Source organism: Leiobunum rupestre, chromosome 11, assembly GCF_980474605.1.
Source record: "Leiobunum rupestre chromosome 11, qqLeiRupe1.1.hap1, whole genome shotgun sequence".
NCBI lineage: Eukaryota > Metazoa > Arthropoda > Arachnida > Opiliones > Sclerosomatidae > Leiobunum > Leiobunum rupestre.
In genome coordinates this window covers 15,981,646-16,002,020 of record NC_143394.1, presented here as the reverse complement: position 1 = coordinate 16,002,020, position 20,375 = coordinate 15,981,646, and the positions used below count along the sequence as shown (strand labels likewise).

The 20,375-nt window shown below is 36.3% G+C and overlaps 2 long non-coding RNA genes across 2 annotated transcripts; both read right to left on the bottom strand.

The window, feature by feature from the left end:
• Nucleotides 1-1,359: 1,359 nt before the first annotated feature.
• On the bottom strand, nucleotides 1,360-1,784 carry LOC149921848 (uncharacterized). Its single transcript, XR_016477400.1, has 3 exons — nucleotides 1,691-1,784; nucleotides 1,503-1,613; nucleotides 1,360-1,443 (listed from the first exon to the last, which is right to left on the bottom strand). It is a non-coding gene; the product is annotated as an uncharacterized LOC149921848 (long non-coding RNA).
• A 181-nt stretch (nucleotides 1,785-1,965) lies between these two features.
• LOC149921847 (uncharacterized) lies at nucleotides 1,966-2,425 on the bottom strand. The gene is made up of 3 exons (XR_016477446.1): nucleotides 2,308-2,425; nucleotides 2,155-2,242; nucleotides 1,966-2,078 (listed from the first exon to the last, which is right to left on the bottom strand). It is a non-coding gene; the product is annotated as an uncharacterized LOC149921847 (long non-coding RNA).
• Between the last annotated feature and the right edge of the window lie 17,950 nt (nucleotides 2,426-20,375).

The window sequence follows — 20,375 nt, the reverse complement described above, 5'->3', positions numbered from 1 at the left end:
TAAGACGCTGTTTTTCAAAACTGTGCCAAGGCTTCGAAGGTGTCAATTTGCCCTTTATTGGTGTCATACAAATATTGGTAATACAGGGCACGTGAAAAAGGATGTTAGACTGAAGTAAGGCTGCAGAAGCTCCCATGGAAAAAAAAATGATACACAAGACGCATAGACATAGGAACTATACTTATACCTAGACGGAGTATTTCAGATTCTGAAGGCACTAGCTTTTTGTGCCTGGTTTTCAGTCCCACACGCGTCTCATGTGTGATATGGACAAAATTCCGTGGCGCCACCAAATCGTTTGGTGGAGAATGGAGAAACTATAAAAAGCGGAAAAATCTAATGCTGGACGCAAAATTATTTGCTTACCGAGACTTGTAAAAATTGTTTAATTTTCGAAAATAAAGTTAGTTTTTGGTAAAATACAACGCGAAATAAAATATTTTACGTAAATTTAAACTTCAAACAATTGAAAATGGTACAAACTTGTGTGGCTTCCAATCGTCAAAGTCGGTCTCCAAAGGAAAAAATACCATTTCACAAGTATTTCTTGTTTTTATCATAACAATTTCAGGTCTTTGTTTAAAACCTTGTATTGTCCATTTTTCACAATAAAGATTACCTCAATCTAACTTAAACTTGTGCTCAAAATATCTTAAGGCAATAAATCGATTGAACTTAATACCCGGAAAGTATCACTTTGTTTGTGGAAAACACTTTAAAGAATCAGATTATCATATTGGCAAAAACGCGAAAGATCTCACGCGGAAAATTCTTAAGGAAGACTCAATTCCTTCGGTTTTTGCGAGGGGAAAAAGTGATCTAACATTCACCTTAAAAAGTTATCAAGGAAATTGAACAACATTTAATGTAAATATTTAGAAATTCGAATGGGCATATATTGCCATCCTTCAGAGGTATCAAGAATATGAAGGATTAACGTTGGCTAACAAATTATCAAAATTTCATATACAGTTTAAAACTCAAAAAATGAAAGTCAACTTGGCCGCACAAACAATTAGCAGTTCTGTGGCAAAAAGCATAGAATTTTTTAAAGAGGCTGGTGATCCAGTGTTTCAAGGAAGCGGGCCAACATCTAAATTTATATCAAAAATTGATCGGTATCTACAAAAAAACCATTTTTAAGCAACTTTTCTCCACAATTTTGACACCGTATCTTACCTCACTGTCCCTTGCAGTTTGTTTGAGGTATTGAACTCTCTAAATCCATGGGCTAAAGGTCACAAGGCACCAATTCGGCTTTCCAACCTTGAAATAACCAAATGTTACATAATGAAGACTTAAGAACTTCTATTCAATTTAACAGACCTGGAAGGCAACTTGATTTTTTAAAGCCAACGAAAGACAGCCATTATTGGTTTTGGTGTCACAATTCACAGTGTTTTGGACATTGGAGAGAAGTACATTGTTCCCCCTGATGGACCACTGAAGTATATTTTTTAAAATACCAGATTTTGCAAACAATTGTTTATTTTTCAAGGTACCTTTTAACTTAAAAACTTTCGCAGGACCATTTAGAGTTATATTTTAAGTTTTTAACACAATTCGTCAGCGAGGAGGTTGGAACAACAATCCTACTTGTAGAAACTTCACTGCTGCATACAAAAACACGTTGGTTACTAAAATTGAAAATCAAAAAAGTGGCCACTTAATTGCTTTGGACAACACTCACGTTCCAAATTTGTGCATGGTGCCAGTTCCAACCAACGAACTTAGAGTTATTAAAGAAGAATCTCTAGAGGAAGAAATGGATGACTTTATTATGTTTCTTACTGATGAAACATCAACATCCAACATCTTACGAGAAAACATATTCCGTTATATGGCTGGTTTTGTTGTAAATAAATTACAAAAAGAATTAAAATCCGAAACATGTTTACACGCTTTAGACGAAAGGCATTCCTCACTATCAAGTCATAGCTATGCAAAGGGGGATCCAATCAAACTTCTTCTCCTTTTAAAGGACAATGGTGGATTATGTCATCCGACAGCTAGTGTTCTCAAGATTTGTAGCTTGACCGAGAAGGCAGTGAGATACTTTGGATCAATTCAAACTGTGGCTAAAAACATTGACTTAAAAATAGAATGTTTGGTTCTGCGCCAGTTAGTAACGGACAATATTTTTCCAACTCTTACTGAACACATGTTTGATGACGAACTTGGATCACAACACCACGTTAATGTTTTGATGAAAAAGATTATCAAAATATACGTTAACATAAGGCTGAGGAAAATAAGCAGAGACATAAACAATCAAATGAAGAAAGAGGCTATTCGAAAAAGACTCACCAAGCTAATACTTTTTCAAGGGCAATAAGAGTTCTTTAATCCTTTATCAGTGTGTGTAGAATCCCTTCCACAATTATACCTCCCTTTTACATCCTTTGATTGCAATGTCAATAGCCAAATACTCAGACACTGTTATTTTTATTCCTATTATCATGTATTTCCGCTATTATTTATATTAATATTGAAACTAATATATTCATAAGTATTACATTAACAGATAAATATCATTAATATTTACTCACATTTCATTATATAATTTGGAAATTTATTGGTACATTCCTCCATACTTCCTTTGTTTACATCTTACAGCTGACTTACTTTTTTTAGTATAGTCAAGGCTATAGCCTAGGTATAGTTAGCCGCGCGTAGACGCCGTAGGCGGCGCCACGTAATTTTGTCCATATCACGCATAAGAAAGCGCCATTGCTCAAAACCGGCCTCAATTTCGTAGATCCAGCAGTTTGTCTAGGTATAAGTATAGTTCCTATGTCTATGCAAGACGTTATATGTTTTTCAAAATAATTCCGCGGAACCCTTGGAACCACCTTGCGAAACCCTATCACCACTTGGGTATAACATTTTATATTTCGATGGGTGCTTCTTCTTAGATTAATTTCATTATTCTAGTACCAATATTTTTCTTAAATAAAAAATGGCGAATTGACTGCCTACTAAATAAAACACATCTTCATCAGTTCTACATTACTTCAGTTTCATTTAAAATATAGATGCATTTAGCCGTAGTACTGTCTAATAAATACAACACATTTTCATTAGTTCTACGTTACTTCATTTTCCGTTGTCTCAGTTACTAAAGAATCGCCACCAATTTTTATGTTGTTGAATAGGCTTCTAAACGCGCATACTTTACTTAGACGTTCACGAAGAAAAGTTCTTAAAAAAACGGTCCAGTGTGTTTTTATTCGACGGCCAACGAAAAAACGAGTCCGGTTTCTAATTATAACATATCACAAGGAACCTTTATTACAGCCGGATACACGACGATAAAACCTGTTTGAACAATACTAAAATGGAATTGATGAGAAATTGAGAACCGCCGTTGAACGGGAGACAATGAACAAAATAAAACGCGAGGTAGAAAACGACCAACGATTTGGGCATACTTTCTTAATTATTTTTGTTGTTCTAACCCTATGCATTAAAATTAGTTTAAAAATTAAAATACCACTGTTGCATAGTGAAAAGTTAAAAATATTTTATTTCAAAAATATTCCGACGACTAGTTTCGCTAACCGTACGGTAACATCATCAGGTGTGTACTGGGTAATGCGAGAGTTTTTTTTTTATTCAAAGAATAAAGGGCTGATTGAGTCTGAGAAGACCGCGAGCCCGGCGAAGACACCATCTGATTAATCAGGGCGAGATATGCGTAACGGCCACGCCAACGGGGGGATACGTGGGGACAGGGGTGGCGACACCTGTGGCGGAAGTATTCCGACCACCCGTTGGAGAGATTGGTGGTCGTCCTCACATGGCCATCCACAAACGCTGCCTCCCAGACGCCTGTGATTACAGGAGTGAGCCACTATTCCCCGCGTAATGCGAGAGTTCGTCGCACAACTCTCCTTGGTCACGTGTTCCAGAAATTGGCTAAAAAAGAACTTGGTCCATCGTCGCGATTAAAGGTTACTTTATTTTAAATACTTTTTTGTTGAAGTATTGTAAAGTACTTTATTTTAAATACTTTTGTTAAAGTATCAAGTACTTTATTTTAAATACTTTTGTCTAAGTATCAAGTTCTTTATTTTAAGCACTTATGTGGATGTATTAAGTACTTTTTTAAATATTTTTTGGTGAAGTATTAAGTATTTGATTTTAAATTCTTTTCCTCTAAGCAGGGGCGTAGGAACCGGGGGGGGGCAGGAGAGGCCAATGCCCCTCCCTAGAACTTGGCTGGGAGGGGCAACTCATGTTATTGCCCCATCCAACTGTTTGGTCAGTTGAAATCTTCAAAAGGCTCAAATTCTCGTTTAAAAGCATATAAAGCTCATGGAACCTCAACTGTGTTTAAATTTTAGTCTTTTCCCGCCAATTTTTATAGTAATAAACAGTACACATGCATTCGGAGAAGCTACACGCCATTAAAAATTCAAAACCATTCTCCAGACCCCTTTTCGTTTCTCTTTGCTCCCTCCACCTTCTAGAACGTTCCTACGCCCCTGCCTCTAAGTATTAAGTATTTAATTTTAAATAATTTTCCTCTAAGTATTTAGTATTTCATTAGAAATACTGAGAACAATAGTATTTGAGGCAACACTGTCCATTCCATCTCTAAACCATGAAAGTAATCTCGCTTCAAACCGAAATGAGACAGTTTAGGTTCTGATTTGGCCTCGTCCGCAGCGGGGTCAAATAAATGCAAACAGGTCCCCCTTAACCCACCCGTTGTAAAGCTTTTCTTTGGAAGGCAATCGCAGGAAAGGCTATCTTTCCGGCGCAAGGTGAGGCAGGAAAGCGAATTGAACCCCTTTCGGTCCTCGGGTGTACGCTTTGAGGGGTAATTAGGGAGCGCCGTACTCATTTACTCATTGGCAGCGCGGCCTTCTTAGCGCTCCTAATGGTATTTTGATATCGGTTTTATTGCCTCGCGCGATATCCAGAAAAGAGCCCCCTCTGTCGGTTGTAGCGGGCGAAAAGTTTTAAGAGAAATCGAAAAATAAGATCGAGCCTCGGCGAAAGTAGGCGCTGCGAGCGTAATAGGAAACTATTTCGCCGGAGAAGAGCTATATTGGCCGTTACTATAACAACTGAAGCAGACGAAAAACCTGAAGCTTCCCTCGTGGTTTCCGGGTCACTCGTAAAGTGTTCGGAATATGTCCGCTTTGCTTAGAAAGAACTGCTTTGTTTAATAGTTTAAAGACAAAGAATTGGGTTTACCAGGACTGGTGTTAGGACTGTGCGATTAGAGGTTTTAGGCAATCGAGTCGGTTATCGACTATCAATTTTTTTTTTATTCGAGTAATCGAGTGCTTGATTAAGGGGAAACTTTATCTTATTCGAGTCGAGTTACTAAAAAAAACCTCAAGTAATATTTGTAACGAGTCAGGTTATCGAGTACTTGATTAGGAGCTGGTTTTATTCAAGTAATTAAATGAACCACAGTTTCCACAACTTTGTAGGTACCGTTTATTGCCCCCCAAAAGGTTGTAAAAACCCCTCTTTGAACTTTGAACCGAATATCCACTTTTTTGGTACTCGGTAATCGACTAGTATTCTTTAATTACTAAAGTATTAAAGCGGATATTGGAAACTTAAAAAATTTTTAATATATCAATTAAATTAATATTTATTTTGATATTGATAATGATTAGGTTTCGTTTAAAAACAAGGAATTTTATGGTGGAAATTGGGGCCGGCGTAGGAGTGGGGGGGGGCTGAAATTTTTGGAGTTTGGCCCTGGGCGCCAAATAACCTCACTACGCCACTGCGGATATGAATTTACTATACTCAGTTGTAGGTTAAGAAAGGCTAAGTATCTAGTACATTTGGCGGAAAGATACTAGAACAAATTAATGGTAAATCAGTGCCGGGAATTTCGAATTTCGCCTGTTAACGGTTGAATTTTTAAGTATACCTGCGCGCGTTATATAATTTGGGAAAATACTGACTATGGCGTTTTATTTCAAAGTCATAATTAATTAATTTTCATAAATAATATTTATAATTTATTTTTAGTACTGAAAATGAGGCATACCAAAAACAATTTCGTTTGGCGAGTCCAGGGTAAGTATAGAACGGGTAATGCCGTGATTACCACGTTGACGTACATAAACGCGTGATTTGATGTTTTTTTAGGGGCATAATACTAAAAATACACTATAATGAAGAGTTCTTAAAAATAATCTACATTAAATATTTGACATAGACATTTTTAAAAGGGATTAATCGAGGGGTCTCACACTTGCCATTATTTTGTACGGGATTTCGGGATTTCGTAGAGATTTTGGCGTTTTTATCATTATTTTGTGATTTTGGGATTTCAATGTTAATTTACCATAGAAAGAGTTAGAAGATTTTGCGATTTTAGACAAAGTGTACGGGATTTTGGTGAATGTCCGACCCCTCGGGATTAATATAACACGCGTAGGAACCTTTAGGAATTCAAAGAAAACAGGCAAAATTTTAAATTCCCGCCGCCAATTTAGCGGAAAATTCGTGATGGCATCTTTCCGCCAAATGAACAAAATATTTTGCCTTTCTTAACCCTCAAGAGTATAGTCCTTACATTAAATTGTCTTTGGTGAAGAAAGAAGGTTGATAGAAATAAATACATGAACTATACTCGAAATTACTGTTACCTGGGTACACTACCAAAGGCAGGGATTTTTCTACGTCCTGTGGAAATATAATCCCCCAAAGATAGCGATTGCGCTTTAGAAATGTTTGCTGAGAGTAAAGTTTGATATATTGATTGACACCAAAATAAACTACAAACGTAAAAGAGCTTGTAAAATATTTACTATTTAAATAAATACATTTTTTTACCTAAAATTCAAATTTAAAGTAACACGGTGACCTCACTATCTCGACCATTGTCATTGGTCGTAACAACGGTTTCTTCGCTAAAAAGGATATGGCAACACTGTTTTAAAATAATACATAACCAAAGACTAGCGATTGGACAGAAAACCGTTGATTTTTCTATATAAATTAACACGTTGATTTTCCTGGTCGAGCTTGGGTGCAAAGTCCGTAAGTTCGTTGTTGACTGGGTGCTATTATTTATAAGTAGCACCGCTAAAACCACTGTGGACGATTAACGCCATCTACTAATCAGTAAATGAAGTTCCTCGTATGTGTATTATTGTTAAATGCTGGACAATTTTCGGCCCCAGGTAACAGTGATTTCGAGTATAGGCCAAAAATTGATTTATTTTATGCTTCGGTTAACATGGTGGAAAGGAAAATGTCAGTAGTTTTTGCTTCAATCGCGACAGAAAACGTCAATTTTGGCGAAACTAATTGATTACCAAGCTGATGAGGATTATTGGGAGCAAAGCTAAAAATCTTGTTCCATAGTCATTATCCTGAAGTAGAAATAAGTACATTATTGGGTAGAATTGTACTATCGGGGATCCGCCGCAATTTTGTTTTTTATTTTATTTATTTTTGAACATTCAATGGATAATACAATTTTATTAAAAATAAATCCCCGCTTTTCGAGAAACATTGAGTATTTACGATATATTTCCAATTTCAGTTATATTCCAATTTCATAAATTCCGCTTTACTTTTCTGCTAACGTTTACTTTGAGATAGGTCTAGTAGAACATGCGAAACACACTAGTGGTGTACAGACAATACGAAAACTTGGTAAAAATAGTCTAACCTAACCTAACCTAACCTAACCTAACTAATTTAATCGTATCATAGGTTAGGTTAGGTTGGGTTCAATATATTATCATTATTATTATATCATTCTATATTACAACAAAGATATCAAATCGTAGTAAAGTTCAAAAGTAGTAATACTACCGTCATGTACCCTACGATATATCAAAATTTATAATTAGGACCAAAATTGCGCTGTATATTCTACATATATTAGGAAATATAACGGAATTTATGAATTTGGAAATATAACTTAAATTCTCAATGATTCTCAAAAAGCGGGGTTAATATTTAATAAAATTGTATTCTCCAAGAGTCCAAGGAATGTTTAAAAAAATAAAATAAAAACAAAATTGCGGCGGATCCCCAATAGTACAATTTTACCCATTATTGACTAGCCTAACAACTCGTGCTCAGGGCCGGACTTAGACATCCTGGGCCCATAGGCAGATAAGAAGTCTGGGCCCCCTTTTCAGTGAAAAGTTTTCACGCGCTGCATTTACTCTTATCCCTTGAACTAGGCTGTGCCTGAATTTCCCTGATTCAGCGTAGAAGTCTGAGCTCTACGGTTATATTACTAAATAAAAACTCTTAACAATCGTCGACTAAATATGCGATAATTATGCAACATTGCGATTTAAGGCTGCGTCCGTAAACTGCCAGGCAGAAATTTTGGTAATTTTAAAACCAAATCTTCTGCCTTGGAATTTCTCCAATATAAATTACGATTGATATTATAGATTTATGCCTTCAAATAAAGTAATTACGGTCACTGTAGGGCCCCTTCCAAGGATGGGCCCCTAGGCCACGGCCTAGGTTGGCCTAGGCGGAAATACGGCACTGCTCATGCTTATTATTTCACTTATGATAAACTAATTAAATGTCTAACTAACGAAACATTTATTAAAATTTAAATAAAAACGCGAGACACCGATAACCATCAAATCAACATTGTGATAAAGACGTGGTAATAAACCATTTTAAAAGACTGGCATAAAACAAATAAACTTCGATAATTTACTTCGCAAAAGAAATAGCAAATCCTGATAGACACAATTTTATCTTCTAGCCACTGCCCAAAAAAACAGCGATGAACAAAACACTACAAACAAACTAATAGGTTTTTTCAACTCTACGAATTTTTTTTTACGATCCAGTAGGAAGTACAAATATTTGGAAATTCCACTCGGTAAAAACTGTTCTATTTCTTTTATATAACTAAACTAAACTCGGGTGTCGGGATAAAAATTGACTTAAAAGTCAGTCTCCAAAATAGTCGCATCCAAAATTGGTTTCCGACTTTCTGGTGGGCGTCACGGGGATCAAAACGGGCAGCTTTGGTCTCCTTCCATTAGGAAATGGCCAAACCAAAAACGATTTTCTGGGAGAGATTGAAAAGGGGAATTGCTATATGTGGCGCGGCAGTCCGCGGACGAAAATGATGTAAGCTGAAACCTTCGGCGCAATCAAAGGTAGCTGAAAAAAGCGAAAATGGTCGCTGCGAAGAAAAGTTATTTACCGTTTAACGTGTCCCCCGCTGAGATATTCCATCGACTTTAATGCTAGTATCGAATGCGCTCCCAGGGACTCCGCCACGAAAAATCTTCGTTTAGAGTAACCAAACACGACCTTTAAATTCGGCCAATGACTGCGACCGGCTCTTTTACGCCCTCTGGTGGCGCTCAAAGAATCTTTTGGCTCTCTTTATAACGTACCACCAAAACAGTATCGACCCAAGAAAGTTAATATTTATAGGTTTTAATTAGTTTTTTTGCGGTAGTTTCATTTAAAACTATTAAATATTATTTAATACATTTCTTTCTTTGAGTCAAAAGCAATGAAATAAGGGTTAAAGTAGTTGAAAACTTTCAAATCAAAGTAGGAAAATTCAATGGAATTCATTATTCATTTTGCAATCAATGTAAACGTGATCTAATCATTTTATAATAAACTGCTTTCCGGAGGAATTCCGTTCTGAAGACCAAAAACTTGGTTTATTTTGCGAGTCCATTCTTGCGAAATTATACGATTTTAACATCGGTGAAATAATTATGTAGATAATTAGCTTCTGATATCGGGTAAAATTAAAACGCTGTAGAAAATATCCGTTTTATAAGTAAATTGTAATTATCTAATATTATCAAACCATTTGAAGAATTTCACATTAGAATTATTCATTTTTAATCACATTTTGAGATTTTTATCCCGATTTAACCTTAGTTATTTATTAATATTTTATCCATTTCATTATTCATGCTTTACCCATTTTATTATTCATGCTTTACCCATTTCATTATTAACGTTTTACCCATTTCATTATAAACGTTTTACTCATTTCATTATTAACGTTTTACACATTTCATTATTCATGTTTTGCCCATCTCATTATTCGTTTGGAAATCAATGTAAACGTAATGTAATCAATTTCAATCATGATTTAACCTTTTTAGTTAATATACCAAATTACCTTTAAACAATTTATTATTCACGTTTTTCTCATACCATTATAATTTAATCATTTTTAATAACGATTTAATAATTATAATAACGATTTAATAGATTTAATATAGGTTTAAAAGTTTTAGTAAAGATTTAATAATTTTAATAACGATTTAATAATTTTAGTAACGGTTTAATAATTTTAATAACGATTTAATAATTTTAATAATGATTTAAAAATTTAGTAAAGAATTAATTGTTTTATTAACGATTTAATTATTTTAGTAGCAATTTAATAATTTTAGTAACGATTTAATAATTTTAGTAACGATTTGATAATTTTAGTAATTATTTAATAATGTTAGAAACGATTTAATAATTTTAGTAATGATTGAATAATTTTAGTAACGATTTGATAATTTTAGTAATGATTTAATAATGTTAGCAACGATTTAATAATTTTAGTAACGATTGAATAATTTTAGTAACGATTTAATAATTTTAGTAAAGATTTGATAATTTTAATAATGATTTAATAATTTAAATAACGATTTAATAATCTAAATAACGATTTAATAATTTAAATAACGATTTAATTTGTATAACTAAACCAAACGACCTCAGTGATAGGCAAGGCTGTGACTAGTTTAGCTGCGATTAATGAAATTAAAAACGACTTCATTATATTTGCATATTTAATAAAATATTTATGATATTTACAATGAAAGTCCGACTAGTTTCGTCGTGCCTAGCATGACATCTTCAGTCGTTTTTAATTTCATTAATCATCAACTACGCATATTGAACTTGCAAACCTCCTAAGCCTTAGTTTAGCTGTAAAAACGAGTCGCTACCACTAGCGACCCAACAATAACTATTGCTTTAAAACTTGTAAGGGCACAGTGGGCTTTAATGGAAGGTACTCGGAGAAAAACCTCTTCAAAAGAACTTGGAAGCTCAAGAGTGTTTTCCCAATGCCACAAGAAACTATCGAATACCGAGCTCCTAAAGATTAAATTAGTTTTCCTGCGATTCAATAATTTTCCAATATATTGTTAAAATTTGTTTGATCTTTTTATAAATGTTCAATAAATATTATTTGTTTTACTATAATTGAGTCTACTAACGAGGGCTTGTGAAATTAATATTTTTAAACAAGATGGTGCCTCCAAACATTTACTCTTAATAAGCTCGTACAAGGTTATACGTTTATTATTTATTGCACAAATTAATTGTAACAAGTTGCCAAGCCAAAATATACCTCTCCTCGGAAGAGTTTTTAATTTTCAGTGAAGCGTAACTGTATCCGTGGTTCTGCGGTAGAACGCTCACCAATCGCGCAAGAGGGCTCGAGTTCGAATCCCGGCCGATTAAAAGATTATACTACACCCAATGACAAAAAGAGGGCGCTTTTGGAAAAAACCTTTTCCCTGATTCTAAGAAACTGCGTACGCAGTGATTACCCTTTGCCCCGAAAATGCGAACGCGTTCGCAGGCCTGACAGACAGACACGGTGGTTGTATAACCCCTCCTAGGGTACAAAGTCCCCTCGGAGAGTTAAAAATTTAAGACAATGATTATTATAGTGCGAAAAATCGTCTTCTAACACACACTACGACTAACTATAGCGCCAGATTCTAATAAATCTGGTACAATTAAGTGATCCACCAAAAATATGGCACTTGATCTTCCTTTTAATAACTGTACGAAGACCCCGAAAAAACAACGAAAATAAGAGCAATCCGAGACTGAGGATAATGCAGGGTCGGTTTGAACGATTGCAAAAGGCAAAATATTGTCATCAGCGAAGGTCTTAGGCGACATCTACCGTGAGATTATACGTAAAATGAAATAGGCCCAGGCACCAAATGACCCCGCGAGGTCGCACGATCAGGCAAAGTATAGGGGTCGAATTTTTGACGCAAAAGGCCCCCCTTCCCCGGCAGCGCGAAGGCTTAGCGACGAGGAGACGGTAGGAGGTAAGAGTTGCTGGATTTCAGCAAAACATAATAGCCTGTACATCGCGAGAACCGAAGGAGGGGGAGGCTCTCCGCGCTCGGAATGCTAAGATCGTGGTGAATTGCTTTCCCTCGCAAAGGCCTACACATCCCTCGCCAAGGCTTACGTCTCTCCTCCCAACCCGCTATCGCCCCCGCCCCGTATATAACTCCACTCTCTCGATTCCAAAGGAATATATCCCCCGTTCCTCCCCCTTTCGAAAAGTTGGGGGGTTGAAAATAGCAGCACGGAGAGGGGGGTCTATATTGGAGAAGGCGAACGCGTTGGGGGGGGGGTGCCTTTACAGCGACGTGAGGGGGGCAGGAGGAGAGTCCAGGGCCAGTCAGATACCATTGCCGCCATTTGCATGTTATAATTGGAACGTATTTTTCAAGCTGGCCTCCCCCCCCTTTCTACGTTTGCCTGAATCCTCCCCCCCCCCCTCCACTACAGCTCTTCCTCTATTCACGTTTCTACACGTAAGGAATTTCCTGGAATGTAACATCGGGACATCAATGTGCCGGTACGTTTCTCGCTTTCTGCGCGCCTCTACCTTCGTTCCATCCTTGGCTTTCGCGAAAAGCAGTCGGCAAAACGCTTTTTTTTTTCAGATTCTGTATATGTCGGGATTTTTTTATCTGTCCAACTACAGTCGCGCGCTTTCGCTCTTTATGGCAAAAAAGGCGCCAAAAAGCAGAAAATAGAAAGCCAAAAATTCTAAGTTTCGACCGTGCAGCGACAAGGAAGGGAGGGGGGGAATAAAATTTTTGTCCCCTCCCCAATAAAAAGCGCCAAACCTTATTTCCCACGTTCTTTGATACTCTTTCCTAAAAAAAAAGCTTAAATTTTTATACAGTCAGCGTTGGGGTGGGAGACGTAATGGGGAATCTATTGAGGGAGGGGGAAAAGAAAATATTTTTTAGGACGGTACCCCTTTTTTCCCCCAGGACAAATATATGCTAAGATTGGGCGTAATTCATTTGCTGCCATGTTTCACCAACATTTTCTAGACTTAAGAATCGTTTTTTAACTACTTGCGGAACAAGTTGCCTTTATTTCCTTATTTTTATTGACTAAAGAAACCTATATATTTAATCAAAAACAGACGCGACCCGTTTTTAGAGAATCCAGCACGAGCTTTTTCACGAAAAAGTTGCGACCCGTTTTTAGAGAATCCCGGCACGAGCTTTTTCACGAAAAAGTTGCGACGGTTTTTAGATAATCCAGGCACGAGCTTTTCCACGAAAACGTTGCGACCCATTTTTAGATAATCCAGGCACGAGCTTTTTCACGAAAAAGGTGCGACCCGTTTGTAGATAATCCCGGCACGAGCTTTTTCACGAAAAAGGCGCGACCAGTTTTTAGAGAATCCAGGCACGAGATTTTTAAAGAAAGAGGCACGACCCGTTTTTAGAGAATCCAGGAACGAACTTTTTCACTAAAAATTTGCGACCAGTTTTTAGAGAATCCTGGCACGAGCTTTTTAAAGAAAGAGGCGCGACCCGTTTTTAGAGAATCCAGGCACGAGCTTTTTCACGAAAAAGGTGCGACCAGTTTTTAGAAAATCCAGGCACGATCCAACTTTACAAAAACGACGGGTAACCCGATTTCGTAAAACCCTGACACGCGCTTTTTCGCTAAAATAAAACGCGACCCGTTTTCACAGAAAATAGTATAGTTTATAGAAACTTGGCTTGAACGTTTACAGAAAAAAGGAGAACTTTGCTCGATCCTTTTTACATAAATAAATGCGACCCGTTTTCACAGAAAATAGTATAGTTTATAGAAACTTGGCTTGAACGTTTACAGAAAAAAGGAGAACTTTGCTCGATCCTTTTTACATAAATAAATGCGACCCGTTTTTATAGAAAATAGGCACGAATTTTTTTACAACTAAGCGTGATCTTTTAAACCAAATTAACTTCCACAATTTGTTCTACTACTAGAACGACTAATTTTTATGAAATCCACAAAAAGTTTTTTACAAAAACCTTAAGAGATGTACTTTTACAAAAACTTCGTGTAAGGAAATTGGCCATGAAAAGGCCAAACCAAGTCGAAAAACCAGAAGAAATCTTTTATTTCTGAAGCTGACGAGTGAAATTCCGCATCCACCTGCCGGTAATTTGTGTTATTGTTCTCTTTAAACTGCAATAAAAGCCATTCTTGTAAATCAAAAGCTTTTGATAAGCAAACGAAACACGATCATTGTTTAAACACAATAAAAAGTAGGGGTGGTCTCGCAATTTATAGGGGACATTTTATTCTTCGAAATTATTTATACGATGTTCCGCGAGTCCTTCGAGACCGAAAGCGTTTCGCCACTACGCGGCGCTAACGGAGGCGGAGGGGAGGGTAAGCTTAAAGCGCCACTATTAGTAGAACGAAAAGCAGGTATCGGACAAACAATAAAGAAAGAAGACTGTTCTCGTCGAGCTTGGGAGCCAACGGAACCCGGTCCCTGGTGACTCGTAGAAAAGGACTCTGGACTCGGCCCGGGACGACGATTAAATACCACCAACGCCACCCCGCGACGAAAGGCAGAGCCAAAAACCCTGGACTACGATAGGCATTAAACTCGTACTGCGAATGATAATCTCGACGATAGACTTTAGATGGACTGGCTCGGATGGATGCCAATAACGCCCAGTTCACATTACCCACTTCCCCTTTTCAGGGTTTCTGAGAATGTGACGCGATTAGACGGATTTTAATATTTTACAGATTGCTTGTTTCGTGCTTCGCAAGGGATTGTTGATATCTCGCAAAGGGATTGTTGTACTATCGTGGAGGGATTTTTAAATTAACATTGAGGGTTAGTTTAAATATCGTAGAGGTGTTGTTGAATAATCGTATAGGGGCTGTTGAATAATCGTAGAGAAATTGTAGAAATATCGAAGAGGGATGGTAGAATTATCGTAGAGGGGCTGTTGAATAATCGTAGAGAAATTGTAGAAATATCGAAGAGGGATGATAGAATTATCGTAGAGGGGCTGTTGAATAATCGTAGAGAAATTGTAGAAATATCGAAGAGGGATGATAGAATTATCGTAGAGGGGCTGTTGAATAATCGTAGAGAAATTGTAGAAATATCGAAGAGGGATGGTAGAATTATCGTAGATGGGCTGTTGAATAATCGTAGAGAAATTGTAGAAATATCGAAGAGGGATGATAGAATTATCGTAGAGGGGCTGTTGAATAATCGCAGAGGGACTGTTGAATAATCGTTGAGATATTGTTGAAATATCGTTGAGATATTGCTGAAATCTTGCTGAGATATTTCTGAAATATCGTTGAGATATTGTAAAAATATCGAAGACGGATGGTTGAATTATCGTAGAGGGGCTGTAGAATAATCGTAGAGAAATTGTAGAAATATCGTAGAGATATTGTTGAAATATCGTTGAGATATTGTTGAAATATCGTTGAGGTATTGTTGAGATATTGTAGAAATATCGAAGACGGAATGACGGATGGTTGAATTATCGTATAGGGGCTGTTGAAATATCGAAGATGGATGGTTGAATTATCGTAGAGGGGCTGTTGAAATATCGTTGAGATATTGTTGAAATATTGTTGAGATATTGTTGAAATATCGTTGAGATATTGTTGAAATATCGTTGAGATATTGTTGAAATATCGTTGAGATATTGTTGAAATATCGTTGAGATATTGTTGAAATATTGCTGAGATATTGTAAAAATATCGTTGAGATATTGTAGAAATATTTCTGAGATATTGTTGAAATATCGTTGAGATATTGTTGAAATATCGTTGAGATATTGTTGAAATATCGTTGAGATATTGTAAAAATATCGTTGATATATTGTTGAAATATTGCTGAGGTATTGTTGAAATATCGTTGAGATATTGTTGAAATATTGCTGAGATATTGATGAAATATTGCTGAGATATTGTTGAAATATTGCTGAGGTATTGTTGAAATATCGTTGAGATATTGTTGAAATATTGCTGAGATATTGTTGAAATATTGCTGAGAAATTGTAAAAATATCGTTGAGATATTGTTGAGATATTGTTGGAAAGTTTTAGATATTTACTTTTGGAATATTTTAGACTGGGTATTCAAAATATCTTTGAAAGTTTTTAAAAAAAAAAAAAAGCCTATTAAATTTCTAAATGTCACAGATGAGTTTTTATAATAACTTGTTTTAAAATATATCAAATCTTAAATTTTAAAATATTTTAGACAGGGTTTTATATTATTATCCAACATCTTTGATGGTTTTCTGAAGCGCAAGTTTTTCTGAATATCGTAGAATAGTGGCACAAGTTCCTGATATGTGTGGAAATTTAAGTAGATGAATTTTGAAGTATAGTAAAGAGCTACGCGCATACAGCCTACGAAGAGGTAGCCATTACCGTATATTATTTTTCAGGGAAATTAGCTTTTGTAAAACGCGTAACGCTGACAAAGTAAATATGTGGTTCATATGAAAAAATGAATGCTTTAAAAGGATTTTTTTCGCAAACATTATTTTCAGCTATTTTTCGACAAACACGAAAGTTTTTGGGAGTAAATCCCAACCGTGTAATGGATGTAAGGGTAAAATATGATATCTGGCTGGGGTTAAGACCCCGAAAACCTATAAAGGCGACCGTCATATCAGGGGTTACATATTCCAAGAGGATAAAAAAGGCAAATAAAACAATATTTGATGGGGACAGGATGGGAAATCCACATCGAAATATGTTGGCGCCTTCCCCAATACCCCACAGGTGAAATTTTACAACCGTAACCGGGGGGTATATATGAACGCATCCGTGGTCTCCAGAAATGGCGGGCGCGGAAGGTGGGCGAAGAGCGCGATGACGGCACCCCGCCATCCCAACTAGATGATCTCTGGGCCTGTGACGCCGCGCGAATTGAAAACCATTTTCACCTACAGAGGGCGTCAATGACGTTATAAAGGGGGGGAGGAAGAGAAAGGTCCTATCTGCCTTAAAAGCCAGCGAGACGAAGCTCAAAATACTCCCAGCAATAGAATCGAAAAGCACACCGGGTGGGAAACCGGGTGACGCGCTCTGCAAAAAACGAATACGGTGGCGCGTCATTTTAAGGTCCCGATTTTGCCGGTAGGCCTTGGTTAGCGAGCGTCATCTCGCCAACTTCCAGGCGCTCAGCGGCTTCTGAATTTGGCCCGTCTTTTTATTACTCCCCAGAGACTAGTATAAACTCCGTGCATGGCTAGTTCTCGTCGAATAAGGGCCCGAAAGCGCGTAGGCCGAGGCTTACGATGGAAGCAGGTGCACGAGTGCGGAACTAAGCCTAGGCCACCGTGTTTTTACTCCGAAATAGGCTGCTTCCATCTTCGATGGATATGGAAAGCCAGTACATATGTTATATAGCCAGCTCCACCTCCTCATTCGACCTCCCACCCTCTCCTTGCTCTTCGTTTCCCACAGTTTTAAAACGGGATGACAAACCCATAGCCTCACAAATCCGAATGTCCTAAATACGCTATATGGTTTACATATATTCCTAATGAAAAAGATTCTCTTAAAAAAATTGCGTTTCGCTTGGACTTTTTTAAGATTTATATTATTTATTGCATCCGCAAAGTACAAATATTGATTTACAACGAGTAATTCCGGGTTAAATACATATTTCTAATTAAATACAAATTCACGTTGGTTTTGGACTTGGTTGGTAGTCCAAAGGTCGATGTACGTATGCATATACTCCCAGTGAAAAAGAGACCGCTTTAAAAAAAATTGGACTTTATTGCAACTTTTACAACTTATTTTTATCCCTCAAATCTAAATATGACTTATTGTTGGGAACCAGAACATCATGTGATTTACGTAAAACTAATGAAAAAATATGTCTTCAAAAATAACATTTGGTTTGGACTTATTTGCAACTCCTACAAATTATTTTATTCTGCAAATCTAAATTTATTGCGTGGAATGAGGATATCATATGGTTTACATACTACTAATGAAAAAGTGGCGTTTTTAAAAAAATGACGTTTGGTTTGGACTTGTTTGCAACTCCTACTTTTTATTTTATTCTGCAAATCCAAATATTGATTTATTGTGAGGAACGAGGACATCATATGGTTAACATACTACTAATGAAAAAGTGGCATTTTTAAAAAAATGACGTTTGGTTGTTTGCAACTCCTACTTTTTATTTTTTTCTGCAAATCCAAATATGTATTTATTGTGCGAAACCAGGATATCATATACTTTTAAGATTTATTCCTAATGAAACAAACGACTTGTTCGTTTTCGTGCTATTTTTTTAACCTGGAAGTCCAAATGTAATTAAAACGTTTATAATAGTACTAAAGCGTGTGATATAACGTTATACTGATACATGACAGTACTATATCTATGGCAAAAATTTAAAGTAAATTTTGTAGAAATGCAACTTCCGAAACCAAAGCCGTTATTATAACGTTAATGTTAATGTGTATTTTTATTCCATCGTTTTCTTCAACACCGCACATCCGATCCAATGCCAAAAGTTAAGAAATCTTTCAATTTTAGTTAAGTTATTTAATATAATAATAATAATCAGCTAGGCTAATACCCAAGGCACCACCTTCAGCCCAAGTCATCTAGCGACTTTTAATGCCTTAAACAGGTGGCCGTGTTACAATGCGTAGGAGGGTGGTGGTGGCAAGCCCTTCATGTCACGGGAGCCAACAGCTCCCTACACTTACTAGTACCGTTAACCGCTACAAGTTTTTAAAGTTAATAGAAATAATAGAAAACCCAACAATTTTATTTGCCCAGAAAAATTTTCAAGACAAAATCCAAATAACCTTCACTCTTCTGTGAACTAAAATAAAAATTTGTTCTTTTCAAAAAAAGCACTTAAGATAACTACATATTAAACAAAAAAAAACTTAAAAACATAATACGGTTAAGAAATCCACGGAATTACACCTGGAATCGAGGTGTCAAAACCACAATCTGATTCTGACAAACTAAATATAAAAACATTCCTGGCAATACTCGCCAAAATGCGATTATTTTCAGAATGTCACGTAGAAAAATTGCGACACAAAGAAAGGCCATAACAACGATACAAATTAAATTTAACCCCAGATCGTGTAAATATGTTTCCTCTTTCGTACATTTCCGCCGCAAATTGAATAAAGGAGCTCTCGCAGTTGCCAAAAAACCTTTTACAGAGAAGAGGCAGCCCCCCCATCAATTTAGCATTGATATCCCAAATTGCTTCAATGGTATTTTATTCAAAATTCTCTACTCGCTTCTTTTCCCCCATTCCTGATATTTGGCCCTCGGCAGGGGAGAGAATATGGGTAATTCGAGATATCTTTGGCTATCTAGTCTTTCTTCCTTTTTTGGTGGATGGAAGAAGAATTCTTTAGCAGAAAGAGTGCAATGAATGAAATTTTCATAATCTTATTTTTTCATACCGTGGGCGCGTTTTTTCCAATCAAATTTGTATCAAAGAGGATCTCCATCGATTTACTTTTTGCCTTCGTGCCATTCTCTATTCTTTATTTCACTGTTGGTAGGATAAAACCGAAAAATTAAAAGATAAATTTGAGGTTTATCGTTTAACATAGGCTACATGATCGTAGTGCATGCTTCACATTTTTATATGTTAAGGAAGATCTGATTTCATTTTCATATTTATTCAGATCAAAAATTAGATAAACACGTCCTCTTTCTTATACCTGATCTGATAAAATCTGTTCACCTTATCTGAATTTCTTAACAGATCTGCTTTTCAAGTTAAAAAATCAGTTAAGTAAACAGTTATCCGTTATAGAACGATATTACGTATTAGTAATTAATAAATTCATTTTAAAACTTACTTTCTGATCTGATATTTCAGATAAGAAACCGATAATACATACAGTTAAGAAAACTGAATAATTTTTATTAGTACCAGTTTATTGAAACTACCGCGAAGCAGCTAACTGTTATCTGCATGTGGTTAAAAAAATGGGTTAATATGATTTTGATGCAGTTAAAAACACGTATCAGACAATCTAACAGATAAACTATCGCCCTTGGAAACACAACGTGACAGTACCGGATTTACTGAAGGTGGGGGCCTATGCAAGGAAAGCATAAAAACTAAAAACTCGCATGTCCCGAAGAAAAATCCATTGATTTCATCAGGAGTGGGGGCATTCTGTTGGTGGGGGCCCATAGTCTTCGTGATCATGACGAAGGTCAAACAATTAATTTTGTTTTATTACCGTGATATATTTTTGGACAGGCAATGTAAATTATACGAGCAACCTCAACTGATTTTTATAAATTTTCTAA